This window comes from Labeo rohita, chromosome 9, assembly GCF_022985175.1.
Source record: "Labeo rohita strain BAU-BD-2019 chromosome 9, IGBB_LRoh.1.0, whole genome shotgun sequence".
In the NCBI taxonomy this organism is placed as follows: Eukaryota; Metazoa; Chordata; class Actinopteri; order Cypriniformes; family Cyprinidae; genus Labeo; species Labeo rohita.
The window spans coordinates 22,121,580-22,134,315 of NC_066877.1; the positions used below are offsets into that span (position 1 = coordinate 22,121,580).

Sequence of the window (12,736 nt, forward strand, 5' to 3'; positions counted from 1 at the left end):
TTGAACGCACGTGGATGTCTGTACACATCCATCAGAGCAAGGGGGCTCCACAGGGACACCTTTCAAAGGTCTTGGTTTTTCAGCCAGATCTCTAATATTGGTAATGTCCATCAGAGTCAGTGCCAGGCTGTATTGAGTCCATGCCAAAAGGTAAAGACTAGGAACACACTCCCTAGTGGAGCGCTTTGATTTGCATATCACTTCCTAAATACAGAGGGATACTGATGGATGGATGGCCAGATAGATAGATAGATAGATAGATGGATAGATAGATAGATAGATAGTGTTTCAGCGTCCACCCTCTCTGCTGTTCTTCTCATAGTGGTTATGCAGAAAACATCATTCTTTTCTCTGGCCCTGACGAGAAAAACATCATCATGGAACATAAAAAAGTCCAAAGAGAATTACAAGCTGGAGCTAAATTTTCAAAATGAATAATAAATTAAAAACATTAGCCTCTGCGTGATTAAAAACCTAATGCGGGTCCAGAAATCAAGTGTCTGAATTCTTTAGAGTTTAATAAGCGGGTGGGAGGAAAAACACTTTAAGAGCATTTGAATGGAAAGAAATGTGTTGGTGTGCTGCTGAGGGAACAAGAACTGATGGTCCACACTGTACTTACACACACACAGAGAGAGGAAAGAGATTTACAGAGCCTTTGAGACAGTTTAATAGAGCTCAAGTGTGAACAATACACTACAACAATGGACATGCACGCTTATGAAAACACTCGCATGTATATACAAAATTAATAGCACCCATTAAACACAGCTTTCCGATTAAAACTGATATTCCCCCAGTGTACATGCAACTATTACTTCTCATTTCTACTGTGCTCATCACGTCAAAGTTTTTTTTAAATGGCACGAAGTTTGAAAACACTGCACCTCAGTAACAATAGAGGATAAGGTCCTAAAATATAACAGATACAATCCACTGCTATGTTTAAAATCACTGGGATCCGCTTTAACTGTATGAGACGAACAGATCTGCTTTTAATTAACAGCTCGTCTACGATGCGGGCTTGCCCATTAGACTTGCAGTCCCAGGGGTAAAATAAAATCTCTTCACAAAAAGTGTCTTGAGATGTTTCAGATACTTGCACGGAACCCAGCGAGAAATCTGAAGGATGAAACCGCGAACGGACACAATGGCCATTGTACTTGATGGGTTTGTTGCCATCAGCGACGCTGAGAGCTTTTCATCTGTTTGCCTACAAGTCGCACTGTATTACCAACCGTTAAAATCTTTTATCAGGCTTAGTTCATCTGACACTGATGGTTTGTCTTTGTTCCTTCCTTCACAGGTCCAAACCTGCCTGATTTTAATGAGTCTTCCGATCCCAATCAAGACCTTGTCTGAATCTCTTCTTCTATCTCTATGCTAATCTCTCTCGCTCGCTTTCTCTCTATCATTCTGATCCTCCTCCACCCCGGCAAATATTTGATGGGGAGATAAAAAACAGCTCCAGTGTGTCTGCCCGTCACTCACGTATGGAGATGGCAGTGGCTATGCAAAGATGGTGCTGTAAAAGTTTCTTCTGGTCAATACACACCTGCTGTAACAAATCAATACAACTCTACTGAAGAGGTACGCTTACAGTTATGACAGACTGCTTTGGAAACTTTTGCAACAAACTACTGTGATTCAAAGTTTTGGAATTCATGAACTCAATTGCGAGGTGAAAGAGATTGTGTGATTATGCTGGTAAAAGCCCTGTAATTCAGCACCGCAAGATCTCATCCAGATTTCGCAGAGCTAATGGTGAGACGGATTAATCAAAGCTTTATCGACAGAGAGTGTATTCCTCTATTTCATAAACTGATTGGAGATAAATGTCTAATTTATGTATTTTTAAAATTGACTATTATACGATTATAAAGGATAAAGGTGACCCTGGACCACAAAACAGTCATAAGGGTAAATTTATTAAAATTGAGATTTACACATCATCTGAAAGCTGAATAAATAAGCTGAATAAATAAGCTTTTACTTGGTTGAGATACAAATAAAAAATAAATAAATAAAATAAAAATATTGAGAAAATTGCAAAAAAAGTTCTAAGCAATGCATATTACTAATCAAAAATTAAGTTTTGATATATTTACGGTAGGAAATTTACAAAATATCTTTGTGGAACATCCTTACTTAATATCCTAATGATTTTTGGCATAAAATAAAAATGATCATTTTGACCCATACAATGTATTTTTGGCTATTGCTGCAAATATACCCGTGTTACTTATGACCGGTTTTGTGGTCCAGGGTCGCAAATGGGATTGCTAATAATAAAAGAATAACTTTTTATTAATAAAATCCAATGTAATTTCAATATATATTTATTACAGGAATTACATTAGGTTTTTAAAGTGAGAGTTCAGCCAAAAATGAACATACTGTCATCATTTAGTCACCCTCGTGTTGTTCCAAACCTGACTTATGACTTTATTTAACATCTTTTTTTGTTTCACAGAAGGAAGAAAGTCATACACGTTTGGAACAACAACAAGGTATTAAATGATGACAGAGTTTCATTTTTGAACTATTACAATTGAACTATTACATTTACAGTCATCATAAAATTGTGATTGCTCTTAAGTCCTGTCCTTGCAACAAGTTGACATCAGTTAGAAATAGAGATAAAAGTCTAATCAGTGCAGCTTATGAATAACAATCAACAAAGATTATGAAGATTAAAAAAAATGAAAGCAAGATCTTGATTCAAGATTAAGAAATTGCTTACAGTAAGGTGATTAATAGCTGGAAGCGCTACAAAATATCGAAAAGGTTATTGCGTTTAAAACAGTACAGCTATTACAAATTTGCAGTTTTTGCATGCCAATAAAAAGCATGCATACTAACCAGTCCACTTGACAAATGACACACAACATGGAACTGAAAGATACACAGCACCTTACATTTTAGAGTTGTACCAATAGGTATTCACAACCAGATACACGGTTCCATTTTTATTTGTAATGCTTGCAGCCACACATTACAAACATAACTAATGACTGTTATGTTTAGGGGTAGATGAGAGAAGCCAGACGAGGGAGTGGAACAGAACTCCGATCCCATGAGACTCAAATTTCCAAACTACGACGACCACACTGCAGAGACTCTCTCCTAAGCATGCGATATATATTTTCTGCTAACCTTCCTCTCCCCTCCACATTGCACTCTTTTCTTTGGCAATGAGCGTGGCCTCTGCCAGTTGTACCACACACAGGAAACTGAGGGCAGTAAACGACACTGCTGATCTGACTATGCTCACACTGTCAGTCAGTATACACAGAGAAGAGAACAATATTGAGAAAAAAGGCAGAAGGTTGGGGAAAAGAGGAGAAATGCTGACTACAAGGATGACATAAAAAGCAATTTCGCAAATTAGGTATGGAAAAGACTGTTTGGCAGGACAAGAGTGTCCGATTTCTTGCTTGTTTCCAACTCAGAGTAATAAAAGCCCTTTTACCCGACAACAGCTAATAACAACTAATAGAGACACGCATGCAAATGAGTGAATGAGATAAAGACGTGTGTTGTTCAGAACCTGGTGGTATCAAGGTATCTTTGTGTTGACAACATGTTAAGGCGTTAACCTTATTGACCAGGGAACAGGGCTGTGATACTCATTTATTGCAGGGTTATTAAAGCATCGGCTCAGTCAGGGTACAGATAAAGCAGGTGAAGATGGTTGAGGGATTCGTATTGAAGGCCCCTCGGTGTCTCACAGGTGTGTGCGTTGGGAAGGGAAGAATAGATAGATAGCAGCTTATCACCCATTATTTTGATGGCAGATCAAACTGTAACCAAGACAGATGATTACACTGGAAATATACATAGTGTGACAAACTCGATACCGGGACTTCCTTGGATGTACGTGTAAATATATATACATACATGTGTATATATATATATATATATATATATATGTATAATCTCTTAGGAATATATGAAATAAACACTTGACAGGCAGTGAGAAATATACATTAGCAGTAAAGTCATGACAAGTGTTCATAAGATATTACTGAATTTAAAAAAAAAAAGTAACAAGCACAGTTGTCATAATGTGGACGAGTGTGTAAATGTACTGGACGTGTGCGGCGTATATGTCGATTCAGATACAAAGAGAGGGCACGACAGATCTTCCGGTAAGCACGTTTAGTTTGCTATAAACATCTTAGTAAAAGATAAAGAGTGAGCAGCAGTTTATTATGTTCTCCCTAAATCTCCTGCTCTCTGACTCGCACATACACAAAAACGGACAAACACAAGTGTACACAAACACTCAACACACAGAAACCACAGAGCAGGCTCACTGCTCTGACACTTCCAGGGACCACACATTGACTCACAAAAATCACACATGGTAGACTACACTGAGCAGGGCTATAAAACACACATGAACACACACACACGGTGTCGGTGACTGCGGTCTGGATTTAGGTATGAAGTGTTAAAGGGTTTGATAATATATATATAAATATATAGAGAGGTTAGCTGTCACACAGGGAAGTTGTCACAATGAATATATCTCAGTAAGAGAGATCTAGTTCCAAAAATGTGCGACTTTTCTAGCAGTGGTTTTATAAGGTGTTAAACACCTAGTTCAAAACCCTCCTAAATTAGAATATTTTTGTGAATTCCTCCCCTCAAACTAAACTTTCAAATAGCTTTTGATACACACAATAATACCATGCTTGCATAACCAAGTAAGAGCCAACTACATAATGACAGATTTTATATAAAGGGCTGAACTGTGCCCTCAGGACTAATAAATGTTACAAAATAAATTAATAAAAACAAAAAAAAAAATTTTTTTTTAAATACAATAGTAGTTGGCCAAAACAATAACTTGTTATTTTCATAACGTACATTTTAGATTTTTGCTGTTTTGAGAATTTTTTATTATGGTTTAACTGTTTGAAATTTACTAAAAGATGAACTGATAATTAAACTAAACTAAGCTGATATGGTGCTTAATATTAGCTTTAACTTTGGCAGCTTATTCACATACGCTGTACTGTGAAACAAACCGCATGATCCGTATCATTCCATGGGCAAAACGATCGAAATAGCGTTTGTCATAGCCAAGACTTGATGTAGGCAATCCAGAAAGTTAGTAAATCTACTTTAAGAAAATAATACTGAAGAGAAAAAAAGGTTGTAGTTATTTTATGTTTTGTTTTTTGTTTTTTTTTTTAAATAATAATAGTGTTGAAAATGATTACAAATGACCAAATTCGACTGAATCGCGTCCAGATGTAAGGTAGCAGGCCTTGACGTGCTATTTGCGGCGAATTAATATTAGGCCTGTTCTGCTAAACGAATATTTCAGGTCCAGCGAGCTGGTCGGCCGGTACAGTGCTCCAAACCTTCTAAGATACACAATATACAGCAATGACACAAACACCTGTTGACCTTTCGAATGTACATCTGTGAATCACTGTGCGGAACCCACAGGCCGGTGTAATCTGTCAAAGACTGTATTTCCAGCAGAAGAATGACGTTTTAAGAATTTGCATAATAAATACTGCTTTACTGGAATTACGTGAAATATCAGTATTATGAAGTAGACTTCAAAAAAAAAAAAAAGAAATAACGCAGTGCTATATTGTAGGCTCAAGGGGTTGCTCGCTGCGTGAAGGTCATTATTTTATTTTTATTTATTTTATTTTTATTCTGACATTTCTAGGCAGCTAAAATCTGTTCCCGCCTTCCATACAGATATAACGACAAGTGTGTTACGTATTAAAGAAAATAATGAACAGGTATAGGCTAAAGTAAAATGATTTGGCGCTGAACTCTCCCTGAAGGTAGGGCTGGAGAAAACATGCCGTGGATAAATGCTGGATTTGATCCATTTTGATGGGCTTCCCAAAGCGCGAGATTAAAGTATCCTCAGAGGCTTCCATCTATTGCAAAATTACTGAGACGTATAGAGCCTCTCTGTTACGGAGACTAATTAACGTTTTGTTTTTCCTTTTGGTCCTGGTTAAGAAAACGTCTCCGCTGGCTATGGGGGCCAAGTTTGTGCAAATGAATAATGGATACATCAATGTAACTTTAAAAAGAAACAGAATGATCTCTACCGCTGATGGCAGCTATATAGCAACCATACCTCCCTCTTGCACAGGCATGATTTTGTGAGTGACTCTTCAAATACATTGCTGTAAAGTTTTAAAGCGATGTATACATAACTCGGAGTTTGAACTGACAGGGGAAAAAATATCGCATGTAATATAATAACAAATCATGTGCACTCAGCATGTGTTTTTTCTTTTTTTAATTTAGCTATTTACTTCAGAGTTCAGAGTCTAATAAGAGTACAACTGTCTTCTGGATTGTGGTTCCATTTCCATGTAATGTGTATTGTTTTCGACAACAGAGGGATAGCGATTTCATTACTTAATTCTGAGTGTGTGTGTGTGTGTTTTGGCTCCAAGCAAAGACGATTTGGGTAACTTCCATCATTCTTATATTAAAGAGAAATCCACGGGCTCTGTAAGGAAAAGGGCTCACTCTCTTTCACTTCAAAGGTTTGTACTCTTAAAGAGAAACACTGTGCGTTCTGATAGTGGAAAAACAGTGACATGAGATCTCTGACTTTTCACCGAACACGTCTGCGCCCAAATAATTCAGACTACCTGCTGCAGACGCAGATCACAGGTTTATTTCGTCGCATTGCATTAAATATCTTGAAACTATCGGATGGTAATTAAAAATGCATTGTCCTGTTCCGATTTATTATGTGCTGCATGTCTAACTGTGTTCGATTTCAGTCCTAAACAGCTGTCTTTATAGAGTTCCCAGATTGGCTTTAAAAAAATTATATTTTAATTAAATAAATGCTAAATGTAATTTAATCAAATTTAATCACTTTTGATTTCATCGAAATAGAACAGTGTAAAAGAAATTTCGTTTAATAAAACTTAAATCTTACTATCATGCACGGTCTTTTGCTTCAGGTTCCCTTTATATAAAGGCTGTTTCTCCTCATTAAAAGAAATAAAAAAATAAAAACTTAATTAATAGTTGTTTAACAGCGTGAGGTACCTAAATCAAAAAAGTGCGAGGTTTTACAAAACATGAACAATTAGCGAAAAATCGACCGGCTTTTAATGTACTATTAATGTATGCAAGCACATTCTCAAACAACAGGAAAAACAACAATGCAATAACAATATTGTTAAACGAAAAAGAAAAGTTTCCGGGTAAACAAACCATGAACGTCAATTTCTCAAGGCTGAAAATTATTTGACCTATTAATAGCTATGTTTTTGTTTTTGTCCTCATTTATTTGACAAAATAATGCAAGCATAACATTTTCGAAATCAAGTCACATATTCCTCTCCTAGACTTAGAAAAGAAAAATTAGGCTCTCACATTAAAAAAAAAGTCTGAAAATGCCAATTACACACACACGCACGCAAGCAAACACACACACAAACCTGAGGGCAAGGAGACCACAGACATAAAAGTCAAACACGTGTGAAGCTAAACTTGAGGCCTAATCTTGTTGGGGCTGGAGTAAAAACAGGATTTTCCCTTAAAATGCTTTCAGAATATCTAACAATTTTACATTGCTTCGCAAGCTTTTTTATTTGTACAAATTGTAAAAAGTTCAACATAATTTTTAGACTAGCTCAATCTCAAGGCCTCTAAACGCTTGAAAACACTCTCGTCTATAAAAACGAATAATTCATCCGAGAATCTCGACAGGTTTATTAAATTACCAGTTTAACTGAATATACAAACTGATATATTTTCTTCAAAGAAAACGTCATAGATTAAAATTTTTCCACACGATCGACAGTGCACAAGGTGCATGACGCTGGTGCTCTTGCTCTGAACTTTCCTGAGCTTCTAATTAATTAAACGTAATTGCATGATGCTATTATTCATGTACTGCAATTATATTTGAAATTAAACTTACATAGAAACACATCTTAAATTACTATTAGGCTATTTAATAAAAGCGTTCTGGTTATTCTGATGAATATCAAAAAACCGAAACGTTCCACTGGCAAAAGTCTCCCTCTCGTCCGATGCATTCAGCATTTTACTTTTTCAACTTTAGTCACTCTCTAAGCTAAGTTTAATAACTTTCAGCAACATTATTTATGTAGAAAATAGAAAGGGAAAGGTGCTACACTTGAGGTACGCTGCAAGTGGGAATATGTAAAACATCCATGGCCTTCTAAACTGCTTAATGGGCCTACATTTATTTTCTTTTTAAAGGCCTCAACGAATTTCCCCTTTATATTCAAACACGAGATTTCTGTTCATCTGTACACATAATAGTTAGTTCGATCTGAAATGCTACTTAGCTCCAAAAGGTACCAGTTGTTACAGTAGGAGTTAACATGAATGTGAAGCATCGGATGAAAGAAGACTAAAGTTATTTTCTGTTGCACTTACTGCTTATGGCGTGTCGGTACCTCGGTTGGCCGTTGAGAGGGCTCTGTCCATTGATTAAAAGTATTGAATCCAGGGCTGGGCTTCTCGCTGCCTCGCAGAGGACTGAATACGGTCGGGTTCGGTGGGTTCGGTGTTGGACACGTGGGCTCCGTGCACTGTGCGCTGTGACTGAGCCACTGGAACTGAGAGACTCCGAGCTGAGGGGTACAGGTAGCAGGAGATAGACAGCATGAAGAGAGAGAGCGAGTGTGAGAGAGAGAAAGAGAGAGAGAGAGAGAGAGGACAGTGCACGAGATTGAACACAGCACAGAGATCCGAGAAGTTCCGAGAAGCGACCGACGACAGTCTCTCCGGCAGTACAGAATCTTGCTCACCGTTTACCGCGAGTTTGAGTCACGAGTGTCCGGGGCAGAACTGAAAATCTCAGCAGCGGGCGCAAAGAGAGCATCAAGATCTGAAAACGTCCATCTATGTTGCTGCATGCACACAAAGAGAAAGCAAGCTAAAACAGACGTCAAGTATCTGCTCTGTGCGATGCGGACATTACCTATTACAAGCGGCGCAAAATCTCAAGAGCAACAATGTGAGTGTGTCACTTTCAATCTCTCCCTTGCGCGGCGAGCAGACTGACGGAGAGCCGAGAGAGGAGTGGGGAGTGGGAGGGGAGGAGGACTGGAGAGCAAACGTGGAAGTGTGACAGGGAGGGAGGGAGGGACGGGGCTGTCCAAGGTAAGTAATTAATGCATTCCATGTATAAGTTATCAATAAAGCGACTTAGTTGAACTTCTGTTTAGCTTCTTAGTTTGACTTCTGTTTTTCTGCAGTCATTTATTTCATTATTTTGGTGTTGACATCCGCTTTAAAACCTATCATTTTAGTTCAGTCCTTAGCTTGCATTTCTATTAAAAAGCTGTTTCAGATCAGCCGCGCACCGGTATCTCTTTTTAATGCATTTTTACGCGATGACCGAAAGCATCGCTGTCCTGTAAATGTTCACTTTTTAACCCAATGAAATGACACAGAAATGATGACTGATCTGCTCGACAGACGTTAAACAGTGATAAGAACATACAGGAGAAAGTATGCAGCGTGCAATCTTCTGGAGGAGGGAAACTGTACGGGTGGATTTGTGGGTTAATGTTAAAACGGATAATGGAAAAATCATGTTTGGAAATGATGAATGAGGCACTTTCACGTGAACACCGACTACTTAAAATGCAGCTAATTTAGTTTCTGTGTCGATAGTTGAGTTGTTATTGCTTTAACGGAATCACCTTCTAATGGTTGATTTCTCTATCATAGCACATTGGAAATGACGGACTCATCTTTGGTGGTCCTAAGTCGAGAGGACACCTCACAACAGCGCAAATGACACAGTCGCAACAAGCCGTAAGCTATAAAGACAGAACACTTTCTAGACTGTGAAACGGTTTGTGATGTGCACTGGAAACGGTGGTGTCTAAAAGAAACGAGCAATGCTTGAACACGGAGGGGAAAAAACAGCATGGTGCATGTCGAAGCCTAATGTTTTAGGATCTCCCCTTTCTTTATTTGCTTTCACCACTTACAAATCACCATACAAGCTGTCAGAGTTGAACCTGAAAACTTAGTTCTCGACTAAACAGATCCTTCACAACCATTTTTACAACTATGGCCTCGGTTGATCTCATAGCTATAGCCACATATAAGCTGCATCACATGAAGATTTAAATGCATGCATACATTCATGTTTGTACGAAAAAAACTTACCTTTGTGATGGTTTAATGAGAACTCATTAACTGCACAATGGTGTGTGCTGTTGGCTGCTCTGCTGCTTTGAGACACTCTGGGGTGTGTGAGCGAACGCTGGCTGATTCTCCAACCTCATTCGTCACTATTATAATACAAGATAATGATCACGATGATGATGGTGTTGCAGCGTTGCGTGACAGGTAAAATGCAAAATGGAATTGTGTTGTTAATACGGACTAAATAATGCAGTTGATCAACATATATACCATGTAGAACTTGAAATTCTGGATGAAGCAACACAAAATATATCAGTTGGATGTCACTTCTTAACCGTGCTCCTCGTTGAATTTGACAGAACGCAGTTATAAATAAAATATAAAGAACAGCATGATGCCTGTTCGTCTCGTGTAAACTTGAATAGGTGAGTGCAGTTGTTTCTATTTTGATGTATAGTGACATACAAGTCTAAAAGCTGATGGGAACATCTAAAAGAATGTTCCCATCAGCTAAAGTTTTGCTCGTTTTAGCAACGTGCTCTTTCACAACTCCACTAACCAAACGTAACACTTATAGTTAAAAATGCGAATAATTCGTTAGATAACAAGTCTTTATATTACACAGGAAAACAGAAATCAAAAGTTAAACATCTATTATTATTATTATTATCATTAATATTATTATTATTAATATTGTAGCTCTGCAATTATCTATGCCTCACTCTCTTTTGTATGAAAAAAACGCACATTTTAAGCCTTTGGAATTTTCAAAAAGACAAACATAATTAACAAAATTATTATCTAAATATTTGCGTTAATATTTGAATGCAAAAATAATTATAATCATAAACATAGCCTACCCTGAAAATCACGGAGCGCGCGTTTTCTCACACTTTCTGTGTTGGTATTTGAATGCAAAGCGAAAGTTTGTTTTCTGTAAATGCGACTTCCATGGGAAATGTAGTATTTTACCACCTGGGCCACATAACTGCAGATTTACAGATTTATAAAAATAAATAAAATAAATAAAACAAAATGATAATAATAAAAACCACAACTAGCATTAACTAAATAATTGAATAGATAGACAAACAGATAGAATATTATTATTACGTATTATTTGACCCATATATAAACTTAGTACGCTTTCAGTGTTTCTGTATTAAATTGTACTGTTATATTTGAATATTACATTATAATTGTTAAATATCTAAATAATTTAACAAGATCAATTATGCTCTGTAAATATTCATATCCATTTTATTTTATATAAACATTACAAAAACAGTAATAATTTGCTATTGCATGGACACACTCTTTAACCAAATGAACATTACTGTGGTATATTTGTCGCAGAGAATGTTTCTCTAATTAATGTGAACTTCTTGCACGCAAAAGCTTGGTGTCTCGAGCAGTTCTAAATTATTGAGCTCTGGTTTTGGAATCCTTTTTTGAGCATCTTTCTTACGGTCCCCATGAGCTCTCCCTTTTCCATTTCTTGGGTAACTGGGGATCTAAAATTAGCTGACTGCTTTAAGTCAAAACAACATTCAAGCAGAAAGAGTCAAACCGTGAAACAATTAAAAATATATATGCCTGAGACTTCAGAAATAAGAAAACAATTCGGTTTGAGAAAGTAAATAATTGAAAAGACGCCATTTCCCCGACGAATCTGTAAGACAATAATTACTTGGCGGTTTGCAACGCGCTGGGCTACTGTCTCAAAGTAAATTACCTAAATGTTTTGAACGCACGTTCGATCAAAGATTTACCAAAATTTTTTTTTTTTTTAAACGGGGACATTAATGAGAAATATCTGATACAGCATTTTCGTCCTAATAACGTCCCAGAAATATAACGAATTAAAACGATTGGGGAAGCCCTAAAATTACACAAAGGTTTATTGCTAATTTATGCACATCCACAGTGAAAGTCTCATTTAAAATCAGTTAAGACAATAACTAAAAAATAAAATAAAGTAGCATATCAGGAGCAGTTTTCGCAAATCACCCTGTATAAAAATGTGAATGTAGGCTATCTAAAGGACTTACACAAACTTCACCTGTCAAAAGCTAACATTAGCATAATCTCGAATCACAAATGTTAGTCGTTTTGTTTGAGTTATGTCTGTGTTGAAAAGGGGATCGTGCCTTCAGGTCATTGCCGATTACACTGACTGGTCTCTGAATAGTAAATGTGGAAATAGCACCGTCTAGTGGCCAGAATCCAAACTACGCCTCCAATTACCGTGATTCCAGATGCAAGTGTGGTTGTATTGAATTGTATCGCATGGAGTGTGATCTTTTGTGCTTGTACACAGGGGTGAGGTGAAGTGGAGAGTGAGAGATTCAAAGTATAAATGAATACTTAATTTATACAGCTATTATACAGGTATTAAATAAATGCACAAACGGATATTCCACCTGCATAGTGTAGATAGAAACTCAGGTGAACTACTGCAATCCTTAAAGGTGATGATGATCAAGTCGTATGGATGACAGAACACAACTTTTGCTAACATAACGTTTAAATATATTTTCCGACATTAATTTAGTAAACAAATTGTATGAAGAGCATTTGCTCAACC

The 12,736-nt window shown here is 37.0% G+C and overlaps 1 protein-coding gene across 1 annotated transcript in view; it reads right to left on the minus strand.

The window, feature by feature from the left end:
• Positions 1–12,736, minus strand: part of satb2 (SATB homeobox 2) — a 54,381-nt gene that overhangs the window by 38,331 nt on the left and 3,314 nt on the right.